Source organism: Epinephelus moara, chromosome 12 (genome assembly GCF_006386435.1).
Source record: "Epinephelus moara isolate mb chromosome 12, YSFRI_EMoa_1.0, whole genome shotgun sequence".
Taxonomy (NCBI): Eukaryota; Metazoa; Chordata; class Actinopteri; order Perciformes; family Serranidae; genus Epinephelus; species Epinephelus moara.
The window spans coordinates 23,812,772-23,830,604 of NC_065517.1; the positions used below are offsets into that span (position 1 = coordinate 23,812,772).

The following is a 17,833-nucleotide window of genomic DNA, read 5'->3' on the forward strand; positions in this document are numbered from 1 at the left end:
ATTGGCTGTCCAACAAGGAAAAGGAACAGATGAGACAAATTGCAAGCAGCTATCTGCGGCTGGCATTTGTAATGAAGTGCTTTCTTTGCATCTAGTGATGCGGCCCATCCTGCAGCGTTCAAGTTATCAATAACGTACAGAAACATTACGTGCAATAGTCCACCTTCCACTTTCTCTTCCCCCTCTCAAACACACACGCAGCAGTGCTACATCCTACCAAAGATGGGTCAGGTTTAGGTGGTTTATTAGTGTATATTAGGCATGTCCAAAAGTCCAGCTTGGGCCAGTGGACAGATTTTGGTGGACAATACTTGTTAATCAAGCAAGTTCATTTTCCATTTTTCCTGTTCACCTCACGATGGCAGAACGATCTTACAAGTTGTAGAAATGGACCAAATAAGAACTACTGTATGCAGGCAAAACTAAAACAGAAGATTAAACATCTGTGTTTGTCTCATTTGATGTGATTTTTAAAAAAATAACCCATAATGTGAGAAGCAGCTGGCCCCCTGGTATTTTTACATTATCTAATCTGGCCCCTATTCAAAGAAGTTTGGACACCCCTGGCGTATTTGAACATGATTGATCACTATGTCAAAGCTTTGAATATTTGCAGGTAATTATCACTGAAGCTTCAAAGCCCCAAAAATGGCATTTGGGACAGTCCTATGTCAACCCTCTGCGGTTTTCCCCCTCTCCCACTTTGCTGACCTTTAAAATCTAGCAGGATCCAGGGGATTTACCCCCACAATCTCACTGGGAGATAAATGAGTCCCCACAGCTATGAGGCTCCTCAAATCCCTCTATCCAGGACCAGTCCGGGCAACAGCACAGACATCAGACGAGTGATAAAACATTGCTCCTCCAGGAGAAGATTTTTTTTTTTTTTTCAAAGCACAGAGAGTTGGCCCGAGAGAAAAGGAAAAGTTCTTGTAGATGAACTATAAAATAAAGGGTTGTACTCTTTGGAAGCCTGGTCTGTAAAGTCAGCTTGTTAACAGAGAATTGCGGCGTATAATAACTGAGACTGGGGGTCCCTGGCAGCTATGACTGGAGAGAAGAGACACTGGAGACATACAGTAGACAGGAGGGCGAAACTGGGGCCAAAGCCATGCAGATGATGGTATGAGGATGTATAGGTGGTGGTAAAGGGGAGTATAGGGTGAGATATGGGGGACAGGAGAACCCCAGCACCCCCGGCAAGCAGCTGCATGTTGGTGCTCAAGAATGCCAGGAAGTTTTTTTTTGGAGAGGGGGGGCACATCTGCTTTGGCTATCAGGAGACCCCCTCACCTCCCTACTTCAAAATGACTTATTTCTTAAAGACTTGTTCTGGAAGGAAGGAAGAAAAGAGGGAAGGAAGGGAAGTAGGAAGGAAGGAAAAACGAAAACACCCCTCCAGGAGCGTTGAAGCCATTAGGAATGCATGCTGAGTTTGGAAAACAGAGAACAGAGAAGGGAAGGATAAAAATCAAATCAAGGGTAGAGAAAAAAGATGGGGGTTGGAGAGGGAAAGAGGGCTTCGCTTTTTCTGTGAGAGAACCAGGCCAAAGCTTAGTACAGCGCCAGGTTCCATTCAGACTAGACAAAGTAAATAAAACCACTTGATGAAAAAGAGCAAAAGGAAGCCAATGGATGGCGGAGAGAGCGCTCCGAGCTGGGGGGTATGAAGCTACGCCATGCTGTAAAGATGAAGGGGGGAGAGAACGAGAAGGTCTGACTTTCTGTTTTTACAACAGAGCAGTCAGCCTTATCTGACGGCCGGACACAGATTTAAACAGATTATCACGGCATTGTCAAACATGAAGTCACATCTCTGTGTGTGGGGGAAGGAAAGGGGTCCAAAAGAGGAAAAAAAAGACAAACAGACGCTCATTCGTCTTCCACATTAGTAATTTCTACCCTCCTCTCAATCTCTCCGTCCATCTCCAGAGTACATCCAGACTGCTAATCTGGAATAATAAACAAAAAGCACGTTCACTTCCAGCGAATCAAAATGAGCGCAGGAGCAGGCCGGACTCATTCCTGTTCCTGTTCCTGTGCCGTCAGCCTCCGACCCGCCCTCTCTTCTCGTAACCCAAACCACACACTAATTCATAAATTACAAACAAAGAGTCCCTTGTGGTTTGGGAGGGACCGGGCCGGCACTGCGAACTGGCGCTACAGCGGAACGGCTACGTGTCAATTAGAGGGAGACCTGGCTGACAGGGAGAGGTAGGTGTGGATGCATGCACACACTAACAGGCTTGCACACTTACAGTCTCACAGGCAGCAGCACAGACCTACTGTATGCACATGTTCACAACACACACACACACGCCCACAAACAAACACACACACACACCATTTGGAAGCCATCTAAGCAATTTTGTCATTTCAGAGCCCAGGAACTGAGTGCGCCATTGTCTGGTGTGAGCGGCTCGCTGGGTTTCTCAGTTCAGTTTACGAGGGGTGACGTGCGTTGAGGTGGTGGGCATGCATCACTCCAAGTTAAGCCTGCAGTTGTATTGGGCTCCTGTGGAAAACATGTGTTGGATTGTGGCAGACGTTGCTGTGATCGTGCCTGTGGATTAAACACTGAACATGTTTTGAGTTCAGCATCAGACGAAAGGAAGCCATCTGCTGTACACTGAGATGATGAGGCAGATTACAGGTTCCAGGTTCTTATTTGACCATAAACCAAATGTATTACTGCATTACTGAATCTTTTGTGTTGTGATACTTTAAATGAATACTTCACCTACAAAATGACCTTTTGTATGTGAATTAGTTAAGCAGTGTTACAATTCAAGGTACACATCATGACTAATTGATATACAAATGGTCATTATGTGGGTGAAGTATTTCTTTAGTGACCATAACTTTCTATTTTAGAGTAAATACGGCAAACAGTATGAATCCTATGTCACTAAACTGACACCTAACAGATGATCAAACAACAAATCAAGATAAATATAAAAAGTAAGACTGCACAAGAGAGGAAATGCCACTACCACTGATGCATTGAAAATAGCTATTGTTCAAGGTAAATGTCACACTTCATTGTGATACTGATTTTATGGGGCTGCTGTGGCTCAGAAGGAAGAGCAGGTCGTCCACTTATTGGAAGACCGGTGGTTTGAGCCCCGGCTCCTCCAGTCTGCCTGTCAAAGTATCCTTGAGCAAAATACTGAACCCCAGATTGCCCCCAATGGCCGTTCCATCGGTGTGTGAGTGCATGTGAATGGTTACTGAGTAGTGCAGTCCATTTATCATACCATCCATCCCTATCAAATATACTCAGACCAATAAGGTCAATAATGCTGCAGTTGCTAAAGGAATTAGTCAATAACTTGATTAGTTGAAAATAAATGGGAAAATATTTGGTAATCAATTTATCGTTTTAGTTGTTTTTCAAGCAAAAACCAAATCAAATGCTCAAATCATTGTTAACTGGTGCCGATGTCGATGCTTTGAAGCTTCGAAGGTTCAGTCACAGTCAAAATCAGTATTCAAAGGCTTAGTTTTTTTCTGTTATTTTTTTCTTAACACAAACTGGTGGAGGACACTGGAAAGTGTGACCAAATGAGACCAGTGTCCTTGGTGCAGTCACTGACCCCGGCTTCAAGCAGTTAAATTGGCTGTCTGATGAGGAAAAGGAACAGGTGAGACGAATTGCAGCCGGTTTCCCACGGTTGGCAACTATAGCGAAGCGCTTGCTTTGCATCTAGTGATGCAGCCCAACCCGTGGCGTTCCTAGTTATTTATAACCTACAGAAACATTGTGTGCAATAGACCACTCATGGGTCCCATTGCATTCTGTCAAAACTTTGAATATTTTAAGACACTAAAGCTTTGAAGCCCCAAAAATGCCATTGGGACAGCCCTGTTGTTGACTGAGTAACTTTGGGTTTTGGAGCATTGGTCAGAAAAAACAAGAGATGTGAAGACCTCATCTCAGGCTCTGCATATTGACAATGTCTCCTTCTTTTTTTTCATTTCACAGAAGAAACAATTCATTCATTGACCAACAACATAACCAGCAGAAGTACCGATAACGAAAGGAGATAAGTGACATCTTTTCAGTGCGCTCAACCCTGCTGCCTGCTCTGAGTCAGCGCCAGTATTTGCACTGTGTGAACGACTCGCTGCCCCTGTTGGTTTTACTGTATTATGCACCCGGTGGTTAATTACAGTGGAGTCAAACTCCACCAGGCCAGCAGAGCCTGTTCGCTACCAGCAGCTCATTAGGAAAAAACACTATCTATGGAAACACACACACACACACACACACACACACACACATTGAGAAGGATATGAAAAAAAGAGTTTCCCTGTTCCTGTTAAAGGTACACTGAGTGGGGTGTTTTCAGGTATCAGTGTAGTCAGGGAATCTCGATGATCTCACACTGTGTTCACTTATCTGTCCACACGTGAAGCCAAATCAGAGTCTAATCTAGTCAGTTAACCTGGAAAGTCTCTGCTCCTGAGCACTTGTTTCCTTGTGTCTCACACACACACACACACACACACACATCATCATCATCATCTTCCAAACAATTAACACACACACCAGTTTATCTGCACACACATTATCACATCCTCAGCAGCCAGAGCTGAAACAGCAGTGACATTCCTGAAGGGCAACGAAAGGTAAGGCGTTTAATCTCCGCAACAAGCAAAAGGTAAAAATCTGACGGATCAAATATACAGAACTAACTTTTAAACATTCAAAGTTTCAAGCTTTTCAGACAGAAAACAAGAGGGATGGTCCTGCTTCTCAAAAGTCTCACAACAGCACAGAAACCAGCAGCCAGACAACAGCGAGGAGATTTAAAAGCGTGTTCAGACAGAAGACGAGTTGACACTTACACACACATCGCTGAATGGAAAATCCTCCGAGGTCCAGGCAGTAACTTTCTCTGCGAGCGTGCGTTTGTGTCTGTCTTGTCAAACACTGCCCCCTCCTCCTCCTCCGCCTCCTCCTCCTCCTCCTCCTCCTCCTCCCCTCTGTCCCGCCAGGAGAGCTGGGACCAGCTTTGCCGTAAAAACAAGCGTTCACGTGAATACTCCACCGTGGGTCCGACCAGAACGAGTGAGCACGGCCCAAAAAAGGCAAAGAAAAAGAAGTGAGGGAGTTAAAAAAAAATAAGATAGCCCCTTTAAGAAGGTATTCTCCTTTAAGGTGACTCCCCCCTTTTTAAGCCAAACAGAGTATAAAGAGAATTTCCTCTTCTTTTCTTCTTCTCATCCACAGAGAATGAGGCTTTTCTAATGCTTCTCCCTCTTTTCGTTTTCCCCTTCCTTCCTGCTCTCACGGAGGGAGAAAGTTAAACCCGGCTTTAGACAACTGGAATGTGACAGCAGCGGAGAGCGAGGGAGAGAGGGAGGGAGAAAGAAAGAGAGACAGGAGCGGGGACATGTAGTGTCCACCTACACAGCCCACTGCTGTGTGAATGAGCAGTCACAGAGAGGTAGAAAGGGGAGGGAAGGAGCAGGGGAAAAGAGGAGGAGGGGGCTGTGAGTGTATGCACGACAGAGAGAGAGAGAGACGGACAGAAAGGGGAGGATGAAAAAAGTCAGCGTGCGGCTTCAGGAAATGACCTGAGAATTTCATTCAGCTCAGATTAGAGAGCTGGGACTGTGGTGCAGAGTTAGAACATGCTGCTGCTGCTGGGATGGTCCGACAAGCTGTCGCAGTAAGCATGGAGTCCACACTGTAACTAACTGCACTCCCTGAAGACATATTATCATATTTTTGTAAAAATGAAACAGTGATTCCAGAGAGAAGCAGACAGAGGGGTCTACAGTCTGTGTTTGAGGGATATATCCAGGATGTCAAACTGACTCAGCAGCAACAACAGGTTAAAAAGACAAAGATAGTTAGACGCTAAAGCCGAACTATAGGCTACAGATCACAGTGTAAAAGTGAACCACCACATCACTGCTGATCGCCACACAAGACAATGAATATAAAGGGAAACTTTGCTGATACTGAACCAGCTGTGTGGCATCGCTGTGTGTGCAGATGAACGGTGTTTGGCTTCACCCCCGTGCTGCTGCCAGCACCCGGATCTCCATCGCCAGACGGGCAGGAATTTCTAGGGGTAATCAAACAACGTTCATCGCGATGACACAGAGCTGGTTGAATATCATCAAAGTTTCCCTGCTTCCCTTCACTGGTTCCTGTACAGCAGGGTCAGTCTTTGTTTCACTGTTATAATCATTAAAAAGCAAAAGCAGCATGTGTATACATTCAGTAGGCTATATCTTCAGTAGCTAGCTAGCTAACCCTACACTTTTCAGGGTTTGATTTTGGTTTTGGAACAGGGAGGAAACGTATATCTTTTTCCAACCTCTCCAGGTAACGAGTATCATGAATACACGATGTGCCCCAGGCACAACATTTAGCTCCAAATCCACAAAACCAGCCTGAAAATGAAGGAAATCTGAGTCAATGCAGCACAGCTGTGATGTGCTGGCCTAATGCTACGCTATGATAGGTCAGTCTGCATCCGGGGGTGGGACTTAGCGAAGAGTCAGTTAACCTAGCCTGCATGTCTATGGATGGTGGGAGGAAGCCGGAGTACCCGCAGAAAACCCACACTGACGATAGAGGTTTTAACAATACTGCCCACTCCTTATTCAGTGCTGTCATTTGGAGTTGGTGGCGTTGTTAGGGATGGGAGTTGTTACGAGTAGCAACGTTATTGTCACTAATGCCATTATCAATTCTGCTTATCGGTCAGAGTCTTTATTGATTCCCTAATTCCAGATTCCACATCAGTTTCCTATGTGGATAAAAAGTAGACCTATGGAGGTTCTCAGTGTCAACACAGCTGTTTTATTATCTCTGAGTCTGAACACAATGTACTAACAGGGTGGAAAAAGGCATGCATGTTACTCAGGTCATCACCTCAAATGGATGACATGATATTTGTACAGCATTTGTTTTCATTTAGGTTTTCTTTAAGCCTGCCTACAGGGTGCTAATGTTATTATAACTAGGACTGACATGCTGCTCGATTGGGAAGCAGTGGCACTTGTGTGTAGAGCGTCAAACACATGGCATTCCTAGGATTTCAGCCCATGTTGCGTAGGAAGATGTTTCACACTGCTGGATTTTTTTTCACCCTTACTTGAAATGATCAGGTTACAGACATCACAAGCAGCACTGTTGCCATCTTTCTCCGTGAAATGCAACTGTAAGAAAAACACATCAGCATGAATAAAAGGAAGTGATAAGCTCAGAGGCAGATGATTCTGATGGATCGGACAATTTGGAACGGGTTCTCAACTGGAACCAGTTCTTGAGTCCCATTGTCAGGCATTGTTGGGGGGTTTTCGGTACGGATTTGAATATAGAGTGAATGTCAACTTTGTTTTCCCTTTTCCTTTCCTAGCAGGAAGTTGGATCAACCAATTGGCTTCTTGAAAATTGAAGCTGTATGATGCATTGTTTGGATCAGTTATGCTTAGAGAATGCGTTTTTTGCTCATAGCATTCAATGTTTGACACTAACACAGGCCAAACAAACATGTTGAGTACATTTCTTTTCTCATAAAACATTTGTAAAGCTATTTTATGAAACATTTTGTGTTGTTTAGATCCACATTTGCTATCGATTGCTCGATAGTTGTTTTATCGTCTGCTTTTCCCAGTGCATTGCTGTTCCTTGGCGCTATTTGGGTGCGAACTGTCAATTGATGAAACACTGTGAAACCGGGATCAGGGATGTGTGTTGCGTTGCCATGTGTGCATGGGACATTGCTCAATAGTGCTAATGATCATAAACTACCCTGGGTGATACAATATTTACAAATCAAAATATACAAATGTATTTAATTATATTAATATATTACATGACATTAATGATTCAAACAACTAGAAAGCTGTTAAAATTAATAAGGAATGTGCTCTTTATTATGTTTATGTACAAAGGCGTCACCCCGGTCACTGTTGTGGTCCATGACGTCATTGTCAATAAAGCTGAAACAGAAAGATTTTGGAGGCGTGCTCATCTACTCCTCTGCGCCCCTCTGAGACCTATAGTTATCCAAAATGTTCTCTGCATGGATCCACGGAGACATTTAAATGTATCCTGCAGAACTATAATTCTAGCTTAAGATGCCCTGGGAATTTCTCCCCTTGGTTCCCACCCCCTAACTGCCCCTCCACACACACACACACACACACACACACTAATTCTCCCCTCTCCCTTCCTCTCTCCCTCTCCCTCTGTCCTCGTCCACCGCAGGAGGAAAACTGAAACCAGCCACAGACTGGAAAGCATTAGTCTGCCCCCCCCTCTCTCCGATTCAACACACTCTACATACAAACGAAAACAAGAGCGACGGATCACTAAAAGAGTGGAGAGCAGTTTTCGCCGTGAGCGCAGAGTGACACGAAAACAGTAGTGTACACAGTTTACGACTCTGCGAAGCCGACAAAGTTGGCAGCGAGTTCTCGTCCAGAGCTTTGCTTATTTTGCAGTTTCCAGACCAACAAAGAAGCAGTTGCTCATTTGGGAAAACAGGCCAAGTAAAAAACCACAGGACGAGGAGGGGGGAGATGTTTGTGCGTTTGTGTGTACAGTGTTTGTGCATTCAGTTTGTGCATGTACTGTATAATCTATTCGGCCTTATTTTAATGTGTGTAGGTGTGTTTGTACATGTGTTTACATGTGACTGTATGGATGTTAACATGACTGCATGCTCCTATTATCCCACATTTCTAAAGCAGACAAACAGCCTGAAGCCAAACGCAGAACATTCCTCCGCTCTGGAAAGCGCTTCCTATGTTGGGGGCTGGAACAGTTACAGGGACATAAGTGGCTTTGACTAGCAGCAGCAGAGCGACAGACCCCAAAATGATCATCAGAGAGGCCCCTCGTTCTCCCACTCCCACACAGATCAGTGCTAATGAGACCTATGGCCTCACTAGAAGAGCCACAGAGGCCAGGTAGAACTGAGCGCTCGGTAATGAGCCGGCGGGGCAGACAGGAGGGAAGATGGACATTGATTATCTGCTGTGTCATGAGACCGTCTGCACAATGAAGATAAACAGGGGGGAAGGCAAAGCAGGAAGGAATCTAACAAGTGAGCATTTCTGCAAGTCAGAATACACTGCAGTGCTTAGACAAAATGAGGTAATCAATAATTAGCTCACAAGCAATAATGCCACTGATAACACACCCTGAGCAAGGAATATAATAAATACATCCTAAACTATGCTACTGCTTAGCACATGAAATTTATCATCAGGGAAAAGACAATTAACCCTTTGAAACCTGAGCAAATTGGCTTGGTTTCTGTCAAAAACATGGGAAGATGGCAATGAGCAATGAAAGAAGAAATGACCAAAAAACTTAGCATGTAATTAGTAAAATGAGAAAATTAATAACAAAAAGAATTGTGGGGAAAAATTGAAAAAAGAAAAGAAAAAAACAAACAAACAAAAAAACAAGGTAATGACCTGGAAAAAAAACTTAAAAATTATAATAATTCTGTAAAATAATTTCAAATATATTATAATTTTAAATAAAGTTTTTCTCAAACTTTTTTTCTTTTTCCCTGGCTTTCTAAAAATAATTTTCTAAATCTATTTTTCTTTTTGCAATTTGAATTTTTTTTACCATTTCTTACCAAGTTTCTCTTTACCTTTTTTTGCCCATGTTTTTTTTTTTTCTTTTTCTTTAGAAAGTTTTTTTTTCAGGGCTTTTTGCCTTTAATGGACAGAGACAGGGTGAAATGGGGAGAGAGAGAGAGTTGGTGGATGACATGCAGAAAGGGCCGCAAGCTGGAGTCGGTTTTCGTGTCCTCTGCCATTTCTTTTAACTATCAGGCCAACTGTGTGTGAGGACACTTTGGTGCGACAACAGGTAGCCTCAGCTATCACAAGCTTACGTTCAAGCAAAAAAAAATGGTCTCCAAGGAAATGGTAGAATTACACTCTTTAAATATAGTAAATGCCTTAACATTTAACAGTAAATGCCTACTAGAATAATTACATCATTTGCTTTTTCAGTCTACTAGATACATTCCCAGGCCAGATGAGATATGTAATCCCTCCAGCGTGTTCTGGGCCTGCCCCGGGGCCTCCTACCAGTGGGACGTACCCAGAACACCTCGAACAGGAGGGACCCAGGAGGCATCGTGATCAGATGCAAACCACCTCAACTGAACCCTTTCAATGCGAAGGAGCAGCGGCTCTACTCCGAGCTCCCTCCGGATGTCCGAGCTCCTTACCCTATCACTAAGGCTGAGCCCAGCCACCCTTCTGAGGAAACTCATTTCGGCTACTTGTATCTGGGACCTCGTTCTTTCAGTCACTACCAGGAGTTCATGACCGTATGTGAGGGTTGGGACGTTTGGAAAATGTTTAGAATTACGATTACACATTATCATGACTTAGGTATCATGATAATATTGTATCTCGCTAGGTAGCAGACATGGCCACAGCAAAGAAGTGTAAAGTGAACCCCAAGGACTGGCCATTCAATAAAGTTTGGACACCCCTGCCATAGTATCTCAAATGTGAGGAAATGTACTCTGCTCTGTTGTACAGCACCGCGTGTCCTGATTGATTAAACCATTAAAACCCATCACATACAAACATAATTATCACTGCATTGGTTTATCTTGTGTTACAGGTGATTCAGCACGTTCTGACATTTGCCAGCAGAGCTGATGAGCCTGTTGAACGCTTCAAAGCTTAGAATTGAGTTAATCATGCTCAGCGAGGACACAGTTGGCTCACGTCCACCAGTGTCACGCTGCAGTCACCTGTGTTATCTGTCTGTATCAGTGCAGCTCTCTGTTGCCACTTCCCCATGTTTACAAAGCAGTCTGTAGATAATGGAATCAAAGCGTCTGGCTGCCACACAGTCTAGTTTCCATTTCCAGTTTCTCTGTTTTCATTAAAGGGACTTTTTAAAGTTTGGTGCCATGACACAATCCAATGTGAATAGGGCTGGATTCAAACACCGCACCACTGGCTCTGGGAAAAAGACAAATGGCTGAGTTCTGAGAAGCCTCTTAACTCACATTAGTCATGGATACTGTGGTGAGATACAAAGCTTTGTGCAAATTTTTTACACTAACAGGCAAAATGATTAAGAAGCAAGTGTCCAAGTAAGGAGTTACAACTAATCTAAGTAGCAGTCAGCCATTTAGTTCTGCTTAAGTTTCTTTGGCCTGAGGGATTTGATAGATTTTTTTTTACTACACTGCTTATAGACACAAATTATAGACACTTCATAAGCATCACATCAGAAACTGCAATGAGTCCTGTTTATTCGTGGTGCGTTTTACTTAACCAATAATACAATTCAGACTCTTTTTTATCTTTCATAGGAGAAACTGCAGTCTCTTACTTTAAGTAGTAACTTTATTACATCCCATGACCAAATGTATATTTTCCTCAGATAGCCAGGGACATAAACCAGTCAACTCTCAGCTCTGACCTTGGGGCTATCACCATCTGAGTGGTCGGAAATGGTGGACAGAATGGAGACAGAAACAAAACAAGGAAGACAGATGAGATGAAAGGCAGAGGGTTTACAGGTTGTGAGGGTGACCTGGACGAGGAAATGGAGAGCACTGAAAAGGGGCAGAGCAAGAAACAAGCAGCACATACCAAAACCTATGTGGTTTTGGTATGTGCTGCTTGTTTCTTGGAAATTAAACATGTGAGTGCAAGAAGAAGGGGAAGTCAGAGAAGCTGTGAGGACTTAAAAGTGAATTTAACGCCTTCTTCTTTTTGTTCAAGATGCATTTTAATCTAATTATACTTCTTACAGACTTTCCCCTCGAGGCCAGTGACCACAATGGCTTGGTATTAAACTAGATGTGTAATGTCTGACCACACTGCATGTAGGCAAGTGTGTGCATGTTTGAAGGAGGGAAAACAGGAGGAAGGTGTGAGTTCACCAGTGTTTATTCGCTACATGTTGCTCATATGCACCAAACAGCCAGCAGATACCAGATGATGCAAGTCGCTGAGACGCGGTGCAGTGCCAGACATCAGCTGACTGAACATGCTGGCAAAGCACAGTCCCACAACCCCTCGCGTCAGCAAATCACCATGACAACTGCGTGTTCCCGCCAAAAAACTCCCTCCATGTTCCTCTGCTTGCTCCGGAGACCACGCCCTGGGTGGCTTCAATAACCTTCAGCCAGTTACTTTAGAGATGATGTTATGCTGTACCAATCAGACTCGATGCCTTTTAAGGCCATTGGCTGGATCAACCATTACCACTATTAATGCAACACACACGGGTCAGCTGAGGTCACGTGCTGTGTGTTTTCTCGCAGCAGTGTTCCTGAGTGTGCCAGCTGCGGCTGTTATTCCAGGGTTTCTGCAGAGTCAGGTTTGTGTTACGAGGCTGGGGAGCGTTCAGAGGGGCCACTTCATTCCTTTCTGCTTGGCTCAAATCAGACACACCACGGATCACTCCTGGGTCAAAGACTGTTTTTAAGAAACACCTTTCCCTGGTTCTTGGTTTGTTTTACCCCAATAAAACACCCACTTGTTAGGGTGGGTCAAAACTCAATAATGATGCAAGAGAGCCAGAATCCTCTGACGCTACCACTTAAGTATTTGAGGGTTAAGTTAGGCCACTTGACTGTGATTGACACTACACTTGGTGCAAGTAGACTTGGCCGTTTGTAGCAAACCATACCCGGTCTGTCTGCGCACTCAGGTGAAAACATACTCAAAGAATTCTTTGTTTCTTTTCTGCTAACAAGGTGCAGCTTCAATATATTACAGTAAAGAAAACATACATGGCTGGCATTAAGACAGCACAAAAACACCTGATTCAATGACTGACGTAATGAGCTTCAAGAGCTCCCATCATGTACTATTGTTTCCTGGAAGCGTCTTCAAACAAGTTGACAATGAAATCTAATGAAAATTATAGTCAGACACACATAATCGCATCAAGCAGGACTGATAACCCTAAAATGGAGACACACGGCAGGCATGCTAAAACAGCGAGAGTGGCGTTCTCATGCGGCATAGCAGTTCCCTGTAAAAACAATGGACGTATTTACTGTGACGTCACTCTTTGCTCGTGTTTTGAGGCCTCAAGTTCAGCATCTCAGCCGTCGCCATCTTGGTTTTTTGGAGCCAAATCAGCTATAAAGACCAAAATGGTTTATTTTACCAAGCTGTAAACATGTTTATTTCCGCTGTAAAGTTGGACATTTTAACACGGTATCTATGGGGTTTAACTGGACTCTGGAGCCAGCCTCAAGTGGCCATTCGAGGAACTGCAGATTTTAGGACTTGTGTGCTGGATTCATTTCTTATCCCCGAAGGTTTACGCTTGTTCCCAAGCACGTATTTTTAAGGGTTCAACAGCGGCAGGAGATAAACCAAGTTCAACTTTTGGAACACACCAGTGCACACTGCATATCATCCTTTAATAATCCGTAAATATATGTCTACTATGGAGGAGAAGCTGATCGTTTAGCACAAGGCTACCCAGAGCTGGACGACCCGTCACGCTGACATTTTGGGCCTAAGACACACTTAAAAAAGAACGCCTGCAAAAGGACAGCACTGCACTTGGGATTTCTGTTAAGTAGGCTATGATATGGTGCTGGTTATGGTTGCTTGGCAACCTCAGGCTCAACCTGCCGAACCTTGAAAGTTGGCACAGAGTAGGCACAAGAGCAGCACCCAGCACCTGACCTTGCGTTTTCCAGGTGGTAAAAGACGCAGCATGTGTCCTGGCCCTATGGTAGAACGCTAGTCTTGGGCTCAACAAAAATTGATATCACCCACCGGTTTCTTGACTCCTGTTTTGAAGCCTCAAGTTTGACATCTTGGGATTTTTGCAGTGACCATATTTGGTCAAGAGTGTGAAGCTGTGGAGGAATGAGGGGTCAATCTGATTCACAGACTGTAGTGATGCTCCANGTAGAACGCTAATCTTGGGCTCAACAAAAATTGATATCACCCACCGGTTTCTTGACTCCTGTTTTGAAGCCTCAAATTTGACATCTTGGGATTTTTGCAGCCAGAAGTGACCATATTTGGTCAAGAGTGTGAAGCTGTGGAGGAATGAGGGGTCAATCTGATTCACAGACTGTAGTGATGCTCCATTTACAGCCTGTCACTAAAAGCAGAGACACCCTTAATTATGTGTAAATTAATGTAAAAGGGTGAGTTATATAAAAATCCCCCCGTTGAGTCGTCTTGAATGAAATTAGCTACAGAGACCAAAATTGTATTTGTACCAGGCTGTAAACACATTTATTTCTGCTGCAAAGTTGGGCATTTTAACATGGTGTCTATGGGGATTGACTCACTTCTGGAGTCAGCCTCAAGTGGCCATTTGAGGAACTGCAACTTTTGACACTTCCGCATTGGCTGCATTTTTAAGCCCTGGAGGTTGCCGCTTGGTTCACAGTCCACTGACAGTAATCTGCCCTGAATTTTGCGAGTCACCAACTTGAGATATACCAGAAAACAGTTCTATGTCAACTGCATGTGCACATGTCAGATTAGAGATACTGGGAAAACTGTTTATTTGCTTCCCTATCCACAGCATAATGTGTGTGTTTCTGCCTCTGGTCCTGCAGCTATAGGATGAGCTATAAGGGAGAACAACGGGGCCCAGCAGCAGCAGCAGCTACCGCCTGCCTGGACTGCAGTTCCACACAACTGGGCCAAAATAAACATCTTCCCCACAGTCTCCTCTGCTGAAATGACATGAATGTGTGTGGGGGAGTCGGAGGAGAGTGTGTGGCTTGCAGCGGTCGCATGTGTACCTCAAATATCTTTGTGCACGTATATTTGTGTGTATGCCTCTGTGTGTATGTCTGCATAACCAATTGGGATAATACAAACCCTCAAGCTTCTGAATTACATCTTTATCTTGCTCTATTTTCCCCTGTTACATCTAAATCAGCCCCCCCGAGCCACATGTCGGCTGCCAGAGCCTCTGCTGCTCGGATTGTGTCCATTAAAAACACCAGTAGCACAGTCCAGTGACCACACCTCTGTCAGTCCCTGCAGTTTGGTCTCTACAGTGTTACCAGCTCCTGCAGTATTCTGCTTAAAGAATACAGAAACAATATAGGGTCAAAAGTACTGAGCTATATGGTGATAGCTAATAATACTTTTGAGCCTGTTTTGTTTTCATTAGGTGAAAACACAACAGGGAAATTTAATTTTAAGACCAGCTTGGACAATAGAGAACAAATCCATCCTCTGTGCTATTTTAGTAAAGTACATGAAGTGACTTTTGACAGCAACCAGCGAGCAGTGTGCCTGAAACAAAGTGAGCTTCTTCTTATTTAAACAAGGAAATGTTTGTGATCATGACTGCTTTCTCTGTACATGTGAAGGACAAACACATGTTGAGAATACTTCTGTTTGTTTTATAAGACTCCTACACTGTGAGACATTCAGCTTTTTGCTGAGTTCTGTGTGAAAATTAAAACATGACAAACAAACAAAGCAGGCCGAGGAATAGTTGTACAGTCGCTGTTTTCTTAAATCTGTCAAAGTGCTGAGAGTGAATTTTTCCTCCAATCTCCTCAGATCTCCTTAACTGACCTAAGTCCATTATTATAAACATAATGTAGGTTTCAAGGTCTGCAAAGTTACCTAACATGCCTGAACTACAGCGACTGCATTTCATGGAAATGTCCATAAAATTATCCAAAAGACACCAAGAGTCATTTTTGTTTTTAGATTTTTTTTGGGCAGTTTTAGCCTTTAATGGATAGGACAGAAAAGAGTGAAAGGGGGGGGGGGAGAGAGAGGGAGTGACATGCAGCAAAGGGCCACAGGCTGGACTTTTCAACTAACCAGTCAATAGGTTACATCCTTTGTGTATACGGTCCATTTTTTCCAATATTTCATACATTGTTCAAGTCGCAGTCTTAAAGAAAAGGTGATTTTTTTTCCATACAGTGAATTTCATTTGAAGGGAGTCTTGCCTGTAGCCACTTCTGTATGATGGCTTTTGTGCTAGCAACCAAAAACCTTTGTAAAGGTATTTATCCTGGATCATGAGATTGTCCGCAGTGTAGCGTCAGCTTTTCAAGAACCTTGAAATATTGCACAGTGTTGGTATCTTTCACCTTTTCAATGACATTCATACACATTTACGCCAGCATTGCAGTGAAGCATAAGCTTTTCAAACAACCTTGAAATATTCCACATCATTGTTATTGTTATTTAGTGTTTAAACCCAGAACATTGCAGTGTAGTGTCAGCTTTTCAAACAACCTTGAAATATTCCACATCATTGTTATTGTTATTTAGTGTTTAAACCTAGAATATTGCAGTGTAGCGTCAGCTTTTCAACAGCCCTTCAAATCTTCAACATTATGAGTATTATTCAACTTTTCAAAAGCATCTATTCCTAATACTTCACCTTCTTCTAAACATTTACGCCAGCACTACAGTGTAGCATCAACTTTTTACACAACCTTAAAGTACTCCACATCATTCATACATTACTTGTACTATTCGACATTTAAAGTGAGCATTGCAGTGTAGCGTCAGCTATTCAGCATGGAGCATTCACACCCGCAATTTCTTCAGAAATTGCATTCTCTTGTTGATAATTGTAATCCAGTCGTCCTTTAAGTACCAAAAGTACTTGGTATAGGTATTCATCCTGGGTCATGAGATTGTCCGGGGTTTTGCCCAAGTTCAAAATGACAAAAGAAAAATCAGCTTCTATTCTAAATATGTTCCTCATTTCTTTGGCAATCTCTTGCCAATTATCTATGTTTTCATGACAACTCAGTAAAATCCATCTGCTGATAAAGACTGTGTGATATGATCACAAGCTCCAGAGCAGCTTCTGATTGGACCTTGAGGTGAGACTGTTTTGTCAAAACAACTGTTATATTTGATAAACAGTAACAGTTCCAGCAGTAAGTGGAAAATTAGCTCAGCAGAAAAGCTGCACAGCTTTGTTTTTGCATCCGCTCCACAAGCCAGACTGGCTTTAGCACCATATTTGAAAACACATATAGTATATTAATGGACTCATTATACTTTCATTAGGAGTTTTTGCAGAGATCCTATTTCCACTTTGAGGTTTCAACCCCGGGGTTGGAAATGCATGAGTTGCCTGTTCCACCGAGCCCCCTCCTTCCCAAAACCAGACCCCAAGTTAACCAGCTAAGTGCCGCAATTAATCCATTTCCTCTTCAGAAATTAGACCTGTTCATTAGGTTTTACATAACCTTTTATCCCCCCTGAAAGTCTGCTGCTCTGCGTGGTTCAAAAGAGGCTGTGTGGCTTGTTCAGGGTGATCCATTACACCGCAGTGAACACTCTTGAGGGGAAGCCTTGGAGGGAAGTTTAGGAGAGAGGCCTTGATATAAAGTCTGAAGCTTTAATACCTCTCGGGGGAGGAAAGGAGCTGCGCTGTGTGTAGGGAGGCCTGGTTTGGGACTGACACAGGAAGGAGGAGGGGAAGGAAAGAAAGATTCTTCTGGATATGATTTGATCAGCGTGGACATCCATAAATCACATTTTGTTAAATGAAGTTTAAAGTTATCGCTGTGCTTTATGGGACAAAGATACACACAGAGAAGCAGGATGCCCTCAGGCTGCGTCTCTTCACTCACACGGCAGAGGAAGGATGATGCTGAGGGGCTGCAGGACAGAGCTCAAGGTCTAGTGGAGCAAGCTGAATAAATAGGACCCTTCCGACACATAACCGAAAAGACACGCTTACTGTACAGGATGCGTTCAACAAGAGCCAGAACTGGACTTTTTTATCAAACACACAGATGCATATAATCTCATCCCTGCAGCTTCACAAGTCGTAGGTCAAACCCTGACAAAGTTACCAACACATTACAAGGAAGAAACT

At 43.4% G+C, this 17,833-nt stretch overlaps 1 protein-coding gene across 2 annotated transcripts in view; it reads right to left on the reverse strand.

Annotated features, from left to right (window-relative positions):
• The window catches only part of LOC126398948 (protein eva-1 homolog A), a 110,739-nt gene that overhangs the window by 38,551 nt on the left and 54,355 nt on the right, over positions 1-17,833 (reverse strand). The window contains exon 1 of one of the 2 annotated variants that reach the window (XM_050058614.1): positions 4,852-5,174. The exons of the other annotated variant lie outside the window; for it this stretch is intronic. The gene's annotated coding sequence lies outside the window, so the exon portion shown is untranslated. Of the gene's footprint in view, positions 1-4,851; positions 5,175-17,833 lie in introns of those variants that run through there. 2 annotated transcript variants of the gene reach the window in all.